The 14,333-nt window shown below is 45.6% G+C and overlaps 1 long non-coding RNA gene across 1 annotated transcript in view; it reads left to right on the top strand.

The window, feature by feature from the left end:
- Nucleotides 1-2,076: 2,076 nt before the first annotated feature.
- Nucleotides 2,077-14,333, top strand: part of LOC149312988 (uncharacterized) — a 69,361-nt gene continuing 57,104 nt past the window's right edge. Inside the window, exon 1 of the long non-coding RNA XR_016281447.1 lies at nucleotides 2,077-2,132. This is a non-coding gene — a long non-coding RNA (uncharacterized LOC149312988). The remainder of the gene's footprint in view (nucleotides 2,133-14,333) is intronic.

Genomic DNA, 14,333 nt, shown 5'->3' with positions numbered 1-14,333 from the left:
ATTACTCTATATAGAGGAGCCAGTAAAAGAACCAATGCACATTAGGACCAAAGCAGAATAGAACCGATGTTGTGCATCAGTGTTGTGCATCAGCCTTATTGTCATCCAGACACTGAGTAGGGACTGCTGACATATATTGGGACACTGTTGCTACTCTCCTGTTATGGATCTTTGCAATTAAATAACAGGGTTTATCTCTGCTGTATAGCTAAGTCTGCATAAAGTAAGTAGAGAGATCTTGAAGCAACTTTGAGACTAACTGAAAGAAAGAAGTTGGCAACTTAAGCTTTCGTAGACTAAAGTGTACTTCCTCTATACATCTGAGGAGGTAGACTTTAATCTACAAAAGCTCATGCTGCCAATGTCATTCTTTCAGTTATTCTCAAAGGTGCTACAAGATCTCTCTATATATTGATTCTACAGACCAACATAGCTATAACTTTGAATTTTACATAAAGTTGCATAACATACACCATGACAGACTAGTTTTTGTGTAATGCTTACACCTATGTAAAGTGACAATAAGAAACAATAGAATTTACAGTGAGAAAGAATAAGGGGCTAAATGCAAGACAATATTGTTGCATATTATGGAACTTTCTTCCTTTGTTGTTCACCCTTGCAGTCCCTGGAGATACCTGAAAGCTGGTTCTTGAAGGTTTTTCTAGCCTTCTGAAATAGTTGGTAAGGATGTTCAGAGAGCTAGAGTGGGAAGAAGAGATTGCACTCCACCCTCATCTATGCTATATTCTCATGTTGTATGAACAGATGCCTAACATTGGCTACAAAATCTAAGGCAATTCACAGAAAGGAAGGGGAAACATAGGGAAAAACTCATGCACTTTAACAGGAATTGAGATCAGAAGGTAAGATGTAAACCAGGGGTGGGTCACTTCCTCTTGAGAAAATGTCCTCTCTTGGTTTTAAAGTGACACTCATGCCAAACAGCCATGCATATAGGGCATTAAGTTGCAACAAAATGGAAGCCCGGGGGCCCACAAAATGCCCCCGAGTTTGCATGTAACCCACAGGCCAAACTTTCCTCACTCCTGTTATAAATAAATATATTGCTTATTTCACACATTACACATCACAATTCATATGATGAATCTCCAAACCTTCTGATGCAGCTTTGAGGTATATGTACAGTGGGCCGTAGCCTAGGGTTGCCAGGCATGCCCTTTTTAAAGGGATGTTCCTTATTTGAGACCCAGAAAGCATGCCTCTTGTAGGACTAACAGGTATCCCTTATTATAAAGGCTGTTCCCTGTTTGAGGGCTGCAAAGCTTTTTTTTTTAATATGAGCTGAACAAGATGCTGTAAAATTTCATATTTTGGGGTGACAACTCTTCATGAAGTCAATAGTGTATACAACATGTAATTTATGAATGTGGACAACATGTTAATTTTACAGAGAAATAGATGGCTAGGTTAAATTTATAATTTCATTCATTACTTAGGTAGAGCACAAACCTATTAATAATCAATTCCAGATTGTCCACCCTGTAGGTGATAAATTGCCACAACCCCTTGTTGCTATTTTGAAAACCTGGCAACACTACTACTGTGCTTGAAGCAGAAGCCACAAAAGCCACTTCCCCTCTGTTGAATGATGACCAGAATCTAAGAAGGAGCAAAAAGAAACAGACATATATCTGACTTTGGGGGCATCAAATAATGGAAATGGCATGGAGAATACATTTACTTTTTTATTTAAACAAATGAATTAGAATTCTGATCAGAGGAGAGAGGAGAGAGTGCTGCTGATGTGACGTTTTAACTTCAGATGTGGATAGTTCATATTGCCAGCCAAGCTGAGATCAAACAGCATAAAGAAAGAGGAGAGAGAAATGTTCATAGCCATGGAGCAAGTCATTAACCACACAGAGAAGGGCATTCATGGAGCAGAAGGTGGAGGAAATCAAAGCGGCAACACCATTTTAATGGTCCCAGCTCATTTTTAAACGCACTACAAGAATCTGTTATTTCGTTGTTAAGTAGGCTAAAGGTTATAGCTTCAGTTGCTTTGCTTCAAAAAAAGGTGAATCATGCAGTGCTGTGCTGCCAAGACAAACTCTTTATTCAAGAGTTTCACTGTATCTCCTCTGCACTCTGCAGGAAATCTTAGAACAGTGAGTATTGGCTGTGTTCCTATGCTAATTTTTAATCCTCCCATTTCTAATTTCATGTATTAAACCTGCCCCCCCCCTCCCAGCGTGATGTGCAAACAGCACAAGGGCATAAAATTACATGCTCACCTAGTTAGCAAACAATTAAAAGAGCATATAGACAACATGTCATAATGATATTATAGCAGGCATTTTCTGTCCATTTCCGGGAGAGAGAAGAAGAAGAAATCCACTAAGCTGATTAATACTGACATGTACTCATTTGAAAACCCATGGTTTATATCATAAAGCAGTGATTCTCAAAGTGGGCGATATGCTTCCCTGGGGGTGGTGGAAGGATCCAGAGGGACAGTGAGGTAGAAAGGTGGCAGTAGGAGGGGGTGGTGAGGGGAAAAGGGGGCAGCAGGGGGGCTTCAGTCACAGTATTGGTGTGCAGGAAAGACAAGGGAAACCAGTTTTTAGGTCCATGGTGGGGCTGAGGGTTTCATGAAACATCTTTTCAGGGTCCCTTAAAACCACAAGGCAGCTTCGCTGTTCATTTTTTGTGTGGTAGTGTCTCCCACTCTTTGCCTGCCATCTGCAGATTTAAATATCCACAGACAGTAAGTCCCGTTTTCTCCAATGGTGGTGTGTGCATGTGGTCATGGTAGCAGGCACATACACACTGTGACGTGATTAGGGACAATGGGACCTGAGGTCTCATGTTTTGTGGTATCTGCAGGGGGTGGGTTCGGAACAGATCCCCTGTGTATATCAAGGTCCAACTGTATTTCCGTCACACCTGGGGAATATTGCTCACTTCCTATTGTTTAAAAAGTCTCTTTTATGTGATGAAATGCCTTGAGGGCATTTTCCAGAAAAAAACTGGAGGAGTGAGTGCAACTCAAGGTGGCTTCCAAGGTCTCCTTAGGACCTAATGTGGCTCCTTACCCGTCCACAGTTTCCCACTCCTGCTCTAGGAGCAGCCGCTGAAAAGAATCTATCTCATATTCCTACCGTACTTGTGAAGATGGTGGAACTGAAAGAAGGGCCTCTTCTTTGTATATCAGAGTCTGGACAGGCTCAACAGAGGGATATAGTTTGTCAGTTAGTCTGGAGTTAGGCCCTATAGGGCTTTATACATCTTCATGAACACTTCAGATTGTTCCCAGAAGCAAACTGGTACCCAGTGGAGCTGCTGAAGCAGGGGAGTTGTATGATCCCTGTGATCAGTCTCAAGGGAGACATTATCTGATACTGTAGTAATCTTGTAGCAAATTGTATGGAAATCCTGAAGGAATTCTTACACAAACTATATACTTAGCAACTGCTTGACAACTTAACATTTGATTTACTTTTAAGTCACATCTCTCAGAATTGAACCCAGAGTTCCAGTCACTGGGTTCACTATTCCATAATGTCAACAGTAAAAACTCTAAAGTCAAAAACCATTCTTTTAAACCAAAGTAAGAAGGAAAAGTCTATATATTTCATAGATAAAGATGGGTTCTCCTCCACTCAAAAGCTGGGTGGCTACCTCTCAGAGACAGGAGTGGCTTTCCTTCATCAGCACAGAGCTGGATAGATCAAAATTGGGGTAAGTGAAGCACACAGGCTGCATGCAGCCTCTGAACCTTTTTTTTTTTTTTTTTTGCTGCCCTTGGTACCCCCTACAATCCCCAGAACCCCATTTTTTTCAGCCCAAAGAATAGCCAAAGGCGCACACGGTAATAACCACCCCGAAATGCAGCTGTTTTAAACCCTCTCCAAACAACCAAAAACGATACTGGATGTGATATCACGTTACCTCCTGTTTTTATAGTGTGGTTTAACAGATTTTGGGAGGTGAAAAAAGATCCTATTCTGGCATAACACATGACCTTTTGGTACTTTTCGATTCAATAATTCTATGCCATATTGCAGTGTTGAAATGTCCCTAAACAATGTGCCATATAAAAACATGAACAGAAAATTGGTTCAAAGCAACACTGTAACTATCTAATCTAATTGGATATTTTGATATATCTTTCTGTTGGATATTTATGAGAGTATGCATCTACCTGCTGTTTCCTGTTACTCTGAAATAATTACTGCTGTGGTGACCATATTAAACAAACCTTAGTGCAGTCTGGATCCAAAAGTCACATTAGTGGAACCTTCTTCACCTTCCAGGTTTTCACCCTTTCACCTAGAGACCTACTCATGAAGGTTGAGCCAGCTCTCTAGAAGTGCTGAGATTATGTGCAGGGGGCTGTAAAACCAAGGGTTAATTTGTAGAAACTGGTGCTCACCTTCTGGAAAGAGGAACTGCCTTCTGCTTGGGAAGAAGTTCTGGATTCCAATCAGTCCATCTTAGTTCTCTCTGTTGTTCAATGTACAGTTTTAATTCAGTACAGGCATTTTACACAATGTTAACTTTTAGTGTTTTATGATATTATAAAATGGGGTTGTTGCATACCAGTGCATGTATAGACCAGGCTGGGGTAAGGGCAGGCAGGCAAGTCAGAGGTCAAAGAACTGATTGCAAGAAAAGGTCAAAGGATAGCAAGGTTGTTAGAAAAAAGGCTCAAAGACAAGCACAACCTGCTGAATTGGAGACAAGCACCTTGTTGGTTGTTTCTGAGAGCTGCCCTGTAATTTTTATTGTGGATTTCTGAGCTAATATTTGTGATGCCTGTGAAATGTGCATTATATCAATATTCCTTATTATCGCAGAAGAATTAATAGATGATAATAATAAATGTTGCAGTTGTTTACCAAATGCAAGGAGATTCCCATTATAATTAGCCATGGGGTTTATAAATAAGAAACAAACCATAAATTCTTTATTTCCTTAGCTTAGAGCAAAAAGAACAATAAAGCCTCACAATCCTTAAGCACCTAGGTTTACACCTTTCAAAGGCCTCCCATTTCTCTTTCATCACATGTGGTATTTATAAATTCACACTGCTGTTCCTCTGCCAAGTCCCATCTGCTCATAACTCGAGTATTTGGAAAGTTGATAGGTCACAGGGATGGCATTGTAGGGAGGGGGGAATGAGGGGATTGCCCTCCCAATAATTCTTTCTCCACCAAATGAATTTTTCCTCCAGTATGTAAACTGCTAGCACTGCAGAGAACAAGACACTGAAAATGGTTCACACTCAGAACTCTTCTATTTGTTATGTTCACATTCTCTTGGTAACTCTGGGCCAGTACAGACTGCCGGTTTGCGGTGGCCTGGGGCCAGTTCTAGGGTTCTGGAACGTATAGCATCCACACGCTCTGGAACCCTACCATGTAATGTCAGCATCATGTTTACACAGTGCCGTCCACATGGCACGTGTGTCAATATCGCATGCGTGCCGCATCCAAACAGGGCGGCACACACATGACATCACCACAATGCCCCAGGGCACTAATGGTGCCTTGGCAACATCGCAGGAAGGAGCTGCATTTCGTAGCTCCTTTTTGGAGAGGATCATTGCTGCGGCCATGTGGTTGTCATGGCACTGATACAGAGAAGAAAGGGGCAGCCTCTGGCCTCCCCTTTCTTCTAATCTGTACCAGGCCTTTGCTGTACTGGTAGGGACTTTGGGCACTGCAGTAGGAGGAAAAGAATAACAACCTCTCTAGAGACCAAAAAGAAAGGAAGGAAGGAAGGAAGGAAGGAAGGAAGGAAGGAAGGAAGGAAGGAAGGTATATGTAGATGTAAGGAAAATTTATGTATACATATGTCCTAACAGCTCTAATGTGGAGAAATAATTTACAATTTTTCATTTGCACTTAAAAGAACAAAATTGATCTCCTAGTTTGACTCTCATAGGATGGCTTTTCCTGCCATAATTGTTTAGTGAACAAATGGGTAAAATGTGAACGAGAATTTATGTGCACACTTTGCTCCTAATCCTAATGGGTGATAACACATGACCAAAGTCCAAAACACACTGCAACAATAATCCAGTTTACCACTTTAACTGCCCCGGCTCAGTGCTAGGGAATTCTGGGAACTGTGGTTTTGTGAAACATTTAGCCGCCTCTGGCAGACAGCTTGGGTGCCACAATAAACTACAGTTCCTAGGATTTCCTGGCACTGAGCCAGGGCAGTTAAAGGGGCCTTGAAATTGATTATTTCTGCAGTGTGTTTTGGACCAAAGTCCCAAAATTGGGTTTTTAGTGCATATTTCATCACAACTTACATGGGAATTTCCTGTGAAGGCTTGAAGACTAATTACTATGTTGGACAGTTGAGCATCACCACATCCTAGGTCACTCCAGGTAGAATGCAACAAATATTAAAGGAGAGGACCAAGCATATATTGCTGATTTCTTGTCTTGGGGTCTTTTCACACTATGGAGTCATCACAGCACAATGATTCTACTTTAAATGTCTTGGTTGAATTCCATGGGCTCCTGAAGACTGAAGTTAAGTGAGGCACTAAAACTCACTTTAGTGATAATTTAAATAGCCACTTGAAGATGGAGATCCTAGGATCCCATAGGATGGAGTCATGCAGTGAAAGTGGAATGATAGCACTATTATTGTGTAGTGTATAAGGCCCCCTGATTGCTTAAGGCTCTGTTTAGCTCTGCCTACTCAAGCAATTATTGAGATTTTGGGAGACTAGGTTCATAGAGACTTCTAAATATCCTCATGGTGCTTAACATGTAGGTAACAAGGAGCCAGTGTGACACAGTGATTTTAATGTTGGACTATGACTTTGGAGATCAATGTTCAAATTCCTGTTTGGCCATGGAAATCCACTGGTGACCTTGGTCAAGTCACATACTCTCAGCCTCAGAAAACCTCATGGTAGGGTTCCCTTAGAGTTGCCATAAGTCAGAAATGACTTGAAGGCACACAAGAACAACAAGCTCCAGCACAAGAATGTTAGTTAATTTGAGCCATCTCTATTTCCATTGGGTTCTACTTATGAAATTCCCATGCTGCCCCAAGAGATTTTGCTGTCTAAAGCAAATTATGATTAATTTCTACAGGGCTTGGAACAAGTGCAGTCCTACTAACAGTGAGGCAGTAGGTTCAGCTGACAGACGGAGGCAGCAGTAGAATCCTTTCAGCTATTCTTTTCTATTTGAGAATAGAACTGAGTAAGCCACACAACCTGTCCCAATTCTCCTAAATTAGCACAAAGACTCAAGTGTGGTCAGCAGGGTCAGTAGTGAATTGGGATTTAGCTGCCAAGCCATATGACTAGTGTATAAGAAACAGGGAAGGAGGAAGTACATAACGGGCACAGTCGTTAAATGTGCCCCCTCCCATCGGGCACCGGCCCAGGAAGGACTCTTGCCGCCGGAGCGGCGTTTTGCAGAGGGGCGGGGCCGGTGAGAGCGGCCCCATAAAGCCGGCTCCTGGCCTCCCCTCCAGTGACGCTGCTGCCTGCCCCCTCCCACCGGGCACCGGCCCAGGAAGGACTCTTGCCGCCGGAGCGGCGTTTGGCAGAGGGGCGGGGCCGGTGAGAGCGGCCCCATAAAGCCGGCTCCCGGCCTCCCCTCCAGAGACGCTGCTGCCTGCCCCCTCCCATCGGGCACCGGGCCAGGAAGGACTCTTGCCGCCGGAGCGGCGTTTGGCAGAGGGGCGGGGCCGGTGAGAGCGGCCCCATAAAGCCGGCTCCCGGCCTCCCCTCCAGTGACGCTGCTGCCTGCCCCCTCCCACCGGGCACCGGGCCAGGAAGGACTCTTGCCGCCGGAGCGGCGTTTTGCAGAGGGGCGGGGCCGGTGAGAGCGGCCCCATAAAGCCGGCTCCCGGCCTCCCCTCCAGTGACGCTGCTGCCTGCCCCCTCCCACCGGGCACCGGCCCAGGAAGGACTCTTGCCGCCGGAGCGGCATTTGGCAGAGGGGCGGGGCCGGTGAGAGCGGCCCCATAAAGCCGGCTCCCGGCCTCCCCTCCAGTGACGCTGCTGCCTGCCCCCTCCCACCGGGCACCGGGCCAGGAAGGACTCTTGCCGCCGGAGCGGCGTTTTGCAGAGGGGCGGGGCCGGTGAGAGCGGCCCCATAAAGCCGGCTCCCGGCCTCCCCTCCAGTGACGCTGCTGCCTGCCCCCTCCCACCGGGCACCGGGCCAGGAAGGACTCTTGCCGCCGGAGCGGCGTTTTGCAGAGGGGCGGGGCCGGTGAGAGCGGCCCCATAAAGCCGGCTCCTGGCCTCCCCTCCAGAGACGCTGCCGCTTGCCCCCTCCCATCGGGCACTGGCCCAGGAAGAACTCTTTGCTCCCTTCCATCAGGGAGGGCGTTTTTGGAGGGGCAGGGTACAGGGTATAAGGTGGCTATATTGTTGTTAGCCTTAGAGCAGGGGATGCCTGGGGTGGTTAACCCCTGCTCTTTTAATTGCTGGGGAAGGGCGGGGGGAGGTGAATGGTTGCGGAGGATGCACGGGCTAGGGAAGGGAGGGATAACATCTATACGAGCGGAGCTCCTATTGAGGTAGTGTGGGGCAGGGGGAGGTATGGCGGTGGGAGAAGGGACTTGCGTTCCAGGGGAAGGAGAGATCGATGCATCATATCTATCTCCCCTTCCTGTCCCTCTCCCATCCAAAGGGACCTGAGGGTCACTCCAACCGTGCCACAAACCCTGTCGCTGCTCCTGTGCAATGCCAGGTCGATTAATAACAAGACCCACATCCTCCACGACCTGGTGGAGGACAGAAATTGCGACCTGGCTTGCATTACCGAGACCTGGCTTGGGCCTGAAGGGGATGCTGTGTGGGCTCAGGCCCTGCCTGCCGGGTTCTCGGTGAAGGACCAGCCCAGGTTAGGTGGGCGGGGGGGGGGGTGTGGCCTTGATACATAGGAACACCTTGTCCCTCACCAGGAACCACATCCGACAGACGTCCTATATCGAGTGTATTTACCTGACCCTAAAAGCTAGGGACAGTCTGGGGATTCTGTTGGTGTATCGGCCACCCCGTGCGCTAACGGACTCCCTTAACGAGCTGACACAGCTGGTCGCGGAGCTGATGCTGGAGACACCCAGGCTACTTGTCCTGGGTGACTTCAACATCTCCCTCACGGCCAGCTATGTTCCACCCGGTGCAGCTCGCGAATTCATGGATACCATGGCGGCCATGGGCCTGTCTCAGCTGATAGAGGGTCCTACGCATTGTGCGGGTAATACTCTTGATTTGGTCTTCAGTTCGGATGCGGAAAATCCGTGGGCGGAAATAACTAATATTTCCCCCTTGCCATGGACGGATCACTTCCTGGTGGAGGCAAAAATCAAGGTCTCTACCCAGATCCCTCCCGGGGGTGGTGGACCTATTCGGATGGCCCACCCTCGAAGGCTGATGGAACCTGAGAGGTTCCAACAAGCCTTAGAGGGGTTCATGGTTGGAAGTGACGGCGATTCTGTTGATGCCCTGACTGGTATTTGGAATACCGGTCTCTCAAGGGCTATACACAGCATCGCTCCCAAGCGCCCTCTCAGGCCCGCTTCCAAATGTAAGCCCTGGTACACGGAAGATCTCCGGGCAAGGAAGCGGGAACTGCGACGGCTAGAGTACCGTTGGCGGAAACACCTTTGCTTAGACGACAAGGCTCTCCTAGACCAACTGTTAGAGGACTACGGAGAGGCAATACGAGCAGCAAAGAATTCGTTCTATGGTGCTCTTATTGCGTCCGCAGAGTCGCGTCCGGCAGAGTTGTTCAGGGTGGTCAGGGAGCTAACTCAGCTCCCTCCCGCCCTGAACCAGATCCTTGAACCTTCTAAGGCCTGCTGTGACCGATTTAACGACTTTTTTGCGGATAAAACCTCTCGGATAAGCGAAGGTCTTGATGCCGACATTCAAGCAGAACCTAGAGTAGAGGTATCCAGAGCCTCCGTGGACTTTATTAAACTGGATCAGTTTGAATTGGTAAGTACCGATGATGTGGACAAGATCCTCGGAAGTGTCCGGAAGACAACCTGCTCTCTCGATCCCTGTCCCTCGTGGCTTGCGGCCCAGGGGGGACCGGCGGTAACCTTGTTGTTACGCCGGATTATTAATACATCCTTGAGGGAGGGCCAATTTCCATCAGAACTTAAATTGGCCATTATAAAACCTATTTTAAAAAAGCCCTCCCTCGACCCCCTGGTTCATAATAATTACCGGCCAGTTTCGCTGCTGCCATTCTTGGGAAAGGTGATCGAGAGGGCGGTTGCAATCCAACTTCAGGCGATCTTGGATGAAACGGATTATCTGGACCCATTTCAAACTGGCTTTCGGACGGGTTACGGGGTTGAGGCGGCCATGGTCGCCCTGGTCGATGATCTCCGTCTGAGCATTGACGGGGGAAGCGTGTCCCTGTTGGTGCTCTTGGACATCTCAGCGGCTTTCGATACCATAGACCATGGTATCCTTCTGGGGCGCCTGGCAGAGGTGGGAATCGGGGGCACTGCGCTCCAGTGGTTCCGGTCCTACCTCTCTGGGAGGTCCCAGATGGTGCAGCTGGGAGACGTGCGTTCCGATGAGCGGACCCTTAAAACTGGGGTCCCTCAAGGAGCCATTCTGTCTCCCATGCTATTTAACATTTACATGAAACCGCTGGGAGAGATCATCCGGAGACATGGGGCGCGGGGTTATCAGTATGCTGATGACACCCAAATCATTTTCTCTATGTCTCCGACTGATGCAGTGACTGGGGATGGCGTCTCTCCTCTCGTGGCCTGCCTAGAGTCAGTAATGGGCTGGATGAGGGAAAACCGACTCAAGCTGAATCCAGAGAAAACGGAGGTACTAGTGATAGGTTCCCCTGGTCCAGGAATGGTGGTGGTTCCACCTGTCCTGAACGGGGTCACGCTCCCTGTGAAGGACTCCGTGCGCAGTCTGGGGGTGCTTCTTGATTCGTCGCTTCACCTGACTGCTCAGGTGAATGCGACGGTCAAGAACACCTGTTATCAGCTGCGGCTTATTCGCCAGCTGCGCCCATACCTGACCCAGAGGGACCTAGAAACTGTTGTACATGCTCTGGTAACCTCGAGACTGGATTTCTGCAATGTACTCTACATGGGGCAACCCTTATACCAAACCCGGAAACTACAGATGGTGCAAAATATGGCAGCCAGGCTGGTCACTGGTGTTTCCAGGACCAGCCATATAACACCGGTGCTTAAAGATCTTCACTGGCTGCCTATTCGTTTCCGGGCCCAATATAAGGCGTTGGTGATTACCTATAAAGCCCTAAATGGCTTGGGCCCAGGATACTTGAAGGACCGCCTCTCCCCATACATTCCGTCCCGCACCCTCAGAACATCCGGGCAGCTATTACTGAAGGTGCCAGGGGCTAGGCTTACCTCCGTCGCAAGGCGGACATTTTCCATCGCCGCCCCGGCCCTTTGGAACACGCTGCCCGCCGAGCTCCGCTCGATTACCTCCCTGGCCCAATTTAAAAGGGAGTTGAAAACCTTTTTTTTCCAGCTAGCATTCCCCGCATAAAAAATCCTGCGGGCCTCCCTCCTCTTCCGTGGCAATGAGGATGGGCTATTGGGGTTCAGTTGGTTTTATTTTATTCTATTCTTGTATACTGTATGGTGTTGTTTTTAACTATTGTATTTGCACTGTAATTTTATGTAAACCGCCCTGATCTGTGGAAGGCGCGGTATATAAATAAAAGCTTTATTTATTATTTATGTCTTTACTGCAGCCACAAGTTTGTGAATTTGATCCCAGGAACTCTTCAAGGTTGACTCAGCCTTGCATCTTCCATAGGTCACTAAAATGAATACCCAGTTTGCTGGAGGCAATTAGCTTACACATGGTAAACTGCTTAGGGAATGCTTCATTCACTGATAAGCAGTATAGAAATGTATTTCCTATTGCTATTGCTATCTTGTCTTTCACTTCAGGCACTGGAATATCTTAGGATGGCCCTGGCTAACAAGTTTTCAGCACTTTTCATCTTGCCTTCCTCCCCCCATCTCCAACTTTTGCCTTATGTTGCCACCTATAGCAGATGGCATCACTCTGCTACATGGCAGGGCCAGTGTGGTTTTAGTGGTCACAGTTCCTTGAAGTCATTTGGCAAAATTGACATTGGTATGTTGGGTGTGGACCAAAGTGTTAAGTGTCACAGCAGTGCTCAATAAATTGCAAAGACACATTTGAATTCCATTTCAGGTTAATATTTATGAAGCTTTTTATTCCAATCTGGGTAAAAGTGCTTATAGGGATTTCTTTTTCACTCCTGCCAGTTTTATATACTTAGATGGAAAGCTGGTTTTAAAAGGAGGGGAAAAAAACCCTTACCAAATGATGATTTTAAGGTACCTTCCCAAAATGCATGCAAAAGTATTAAGTAAGCTTTTTGATTTAGAAGGATTTAACCTGTGGAAGGATTTATTTTTAAAAAAAATCAAAAGAGGCTTAAGGTATCTCCCAACAGATTAACTACTTTCTTGCATGAGTACACGAAGGCTGCCTTACATTGATTGAAAGCTGATTTTTGGAGGTGTACAGATGATTTTCGTGAACTACAAATAAATCCACAATTCCATTGCATTTCAGGCTACAGAGTCCTTTTTCAGTTAAAAATGTTTTTTTGTTTTTTTTTGGTTTTTGTTTTTGTTTGTTTTTAAACCCTTCATAATATGGTTACAGCAAGCTGTACAAACACAAACACAAACACACTATTATGGCACAGAAGCAAAATAATATTTGACGTAACAATTTTAGGTGTACAGTTATTTAAATTTTGAGCTATCAAGTGTTTCTAAAAAGTTCCAGAGAACAATTGCCCAGCAGCTTTCTCCATTTTCAAAGCCCTCCAATTTCAAACTTTTCAAACTCTTCAATTTTCATATTTGTCATTTTTTGTGACTCCATAATATTTACTTATTTATTTAATTTATATTTCACCTTTCTCCCAATATGGCACACAAAGCAGCTGCATACATTTCCTTAATCCAACAGGGCTAACATATGACATGGTCAGAAAAGGCATTTTAATTTTATAATATTTATATACTAGCAATATATAAATATTGGCCAATGTGAGGTATGTTTGTTTTTTAAAGATATTACTTAAAACATCTTAAATCTAAGGGGTCATATTAAGAAACCTTTAACCAACAATATTGTTCTTGGAGAGACCACTCTACATAAAAATCATCACCTTTTGTAGGGTGATTGGGGGGGGGGGCATAGGAGGGAGTATGTATATCCCAAAACAATACACACAACGTATATGTGTGGAGGCAAACAAAAAGAGGGAAGGACATAACCCATAGGCTTGTCAGTGAAGTGTTAGTTAGTGTAGCCAGAAATAGAGTGAGGTCCATATATATAGCTTAAATAGTGTAATATATTCAAAATAGGTGGAGTTTAGGCAATAGAAATATATTTCAATTCTATATGGCAAGGAAGTTACCAATTTGAATTTTTTTTTAAAGAAACTGGTGTGAATGACAGATTAATTGTGTGTGTGTGTGTGTGTGTGTGTGTGTGTGTGTGTGTGTGTGTGTATGACTATTATGTGACCTTACAAAGAATATATTTTATGTTGTTTCATGCTGTCATTTTTTAAATATAAGAAGAAGAAAGAAGAAAAATAGAAATAGAGTGAGGACCGGTTGGACGGTGGGGAATGGAGAAGGATTTCAGGCTCAATCTGTTCTGGGAAGGAATAAGATTTTGGAAGCTGAAAATGTGGAAGGAGTTCAGGGAGAAGTGTTGCTTTGTGTGAAACAGAGGTGTTACTGTCTACTGTGTGTGAAACCAGCCTAAGGCTAGATGTTTATTTCATTTATCATATCACAAATTTTTACTGTTTTTATTTGATACACCTCTGATTGTTTTAATTAAATAACTAACAAGGACAACTCACCAGGCTTTACTACACCAAACTCATTTATCAATACAGTCCCTTGTCCAGTGAAGTGGTCACTTTGAAGCCCAGATTCAGGGAGGGATCGTAAGGGTAAAAGAGCAAAGTGAGTGATAGGAGTCCAAGAGTTGGAAATCCAGGGTCAGACTGAAGAGGGCTGCATCACAGGAGGAATCTGGAAAAAAAATCCAGAAATTGGAAAACATCAGACAGAAGTCTGGGGATAATTAACCAGTTGGACAACTGGAGGAGCAGGAGTGGGATTCAGTTGCAAGACAAGAAGAAAAGGAGGAAATTTGTTTCTTCCCTTCATCCTCTTGCCATGAGCCAAGAATGCAGGTTGCCAGAGGACCACTAGGACTGTAGATCTTTCAAAAGTTTTCAGTTACAATACTCTTTAGGCCAGGGACGTAGCCAGGATTTTGGGAAGGGGGG

Source organism: Sceloporus occidentalis, unplaced genomic scaffold (assembly GCF_023333645.1).
Source record: "Sceloporus occidentalis isolate IW3139 unplaced genomic scaffold, rSceOcc1.0.p SCAF_5, whole genome shotgun sequence".
NCBI lineage: Eukaryota > Metazoa > Chordata > Lepidosauria > Squamata > Phrynosomatidae > Sceloporus > Sceloporus occidentalis.
Note: the sequence above shows the minus strand (reverse complement) of the source record. Positions and strands in the feature narration are given on the sequence as shown.